This window comes from Galeopterus variegatus, unplaced genomic scaffold (genome assembly GCF_000696425.1).
Source record: "Galeopterus variegatus unplaced genomic scaffold, G_variegatus-3.0.2 Scaffold12800, whole genome shotgun sequence".
Taxonomy (NCBI): domain Eukaryota; kingdom Metazoa; phylum Chordata; class Mammalia; order Dermoptera; family Cynocephalidae; genus Galeopterus; species Galeopterus variegatus.
Window position 1 is genome coordinate 6,040 of NW_007738911.1, and position 409 is coordinate 6,448.

Sequence of the window (409 nt, forward strand, 5' to 3'; positions counted from 1 at the left end):
ATGTTTTGGTAAGTGAACCAGAACCACACATGCCTTCAATGGAGCATCAACATGAGGAATTTAAAGAGGACGTATTTCTTAAAACTTAAAATCAGCCTAGATTCTCCTCTCCAGATAAAATCCATTTGCTGAGATAACAGAAAGCAGAGGCTCCCTCTCCGGGAAGAAATCTTTCCGAGCAACGAGGAAGAGCTGTGGCCACTGCAGGCAGCGAGCCTGTGAGAAGACGAGGCCCGCTGCACAGAGGTCAGCGAGGACTCCTCCGGCACGCGGGAGGCAGAGCAGACTGACAGCACACGAGGGCCAGGTTTCCATGCTGAAAATCTAGAAGCAGCAGAGGATGACTATCCCCTGAAGAGCTACTGGAAGATGAAAATGCTGTCATTGCAAAACAGTCTAGAGAGAAGAG